The 1390-nt window shown below is 35.9% G+C and overlaps 1 pseudogene; it reads left to right on the top strand.

Moving 5' to 3' along the window:
- The first annotated feature begins 518 nt into the window (after positions 1-518).
- On the top strand, positions 519-1067 carry LOC145821424 (UDP-glucosyltransferase 29 pseudogene; annotated as a pseudogene).
- The last annotated feature ends 323 nt before the right edge of the window (positions 1068-1390 follow it).

Below are 1390 nucleotides of genomic sequence, written 5' to 3'. Positions count from 1 at the left end.
CCATTATTGTTCTTGTAATTTTTAGAATGTAATTGACATTTCACTCTAATAATATTTTTGTAATTTTTTTATTTAAAATATTTTCTTTATGTTTGCAAAATTTTTTTAAAAAAAATCTCAAAATCCAAGGGGACACGTGACTCTCCTGACTCCCTCCGCCATTGGTGGTGTTCCAACTTTGTTTTTATTTTCGAAACAGTGAGACCTACCATCTTTTTGTGTATTTTTAGAAAACAATTGAGCCTCCGTTTGGGAAGTGGGTTGGCTTTTTGACTTTTTGGCTTTTTTGGCTATTTTAGCCTGGGCTAAAAAGTTTGGTTTGGGAAGGGTTTTTTTGACTTTTTGGCTTTTTTAATTTTTTTTGTGAGAGAAGAGTGTAATGATTATGGGTTGGATTTGATGTTTTGTTTGTTGTGGCTAAAATAGACTGTTTTGTCTTTTGTGGCTATTTTAGCCCCAACCCAACTTGCCAAACACCACCTGAATATTTGTTTGTTTCTTTTGGGAGTGAGTATTTTATGTCCAAGGAAGAGATTGAAGAGATAGCTCATGGGTTAGAGCTTAGCATGGTTAATTTCATATGGGTTGTTAGGTTTCCTGAGGTAGAGAAAGTTGAGCTTGAAGAAGCACTTCCTAAGGGGTTTATTGATAGGGTAGGAGAGAGAGGACTGGTTGTGGAGGGTTGGGCTCCACAGGCAAGAATTCTAACCCATTCAAGCACTGGTGGATTTGTGAGTCACTGTGGATGGAATTCAGTATTGGAAAGCCTAAAGTTTGGGGTTCCAATGGTAGCCATACCCATGCAATATGAGCAGCCGTTGAATGCTAAACTAGTGGAGGAGGTTGGTGTGGCTGCGGAGGTCAACAGAGACATCAATGGAAGACTCAACAGAGAAGAGATAGCACAGGTAATAAGGAAGGTTGTGGTGGAGAAAAGTGGAGAGGACATAAGGATTAAAGCGAGAATTTTTGGGGATAAAATAAGAATGAAAGGAGATGAAGAGATAGACGAGGCAGTAGAAGTGTTGCTGCAGCTTTGTAAGGATGTGAAGTTGCTCAAAAATTAGTAGAGCAATTTTATTGAAATATTTAAGTGGGTTGAAAAAGTTTTTTTATTTTTTATTTTTATTTTTATTTTTATTGGGTCGTATGGTATACAAACTGATCCTTGATTAGGTTGTATACGAGTAGAAGATCAACAAATATTGTTTTCGATCATGTTGTGCTTGTATTGGACTTGGTTGCTCTTTTTTTTATCTACATTTACCGCTTCACTATCATTGGTGTAATTGTTTCATCTTTTTAATGTAGTATTGACACATGAGGTGGTATACTAAATATGGTATAAAAGTTGTTAAGTGAAGCATTACTCTAATAAAATGAAATACAA

This window comes from Camellia sinensis, chromosome 1, assembly GCF_055761805.1.
Source record: "Camellia sinensis isolate YWXY chromosome 1, ASM5576180v1, whole genome shotgun sequence".
Lineage (NCBI taxonomy): Eukaryota > Viridiplantae > Streptophyta > Magnoliopsida > Ericales > Theaceae > Camellia > Camellia sinensis.
This window is presented reverse-complemented; position numbering and strand designations above follow the sequence as displayed.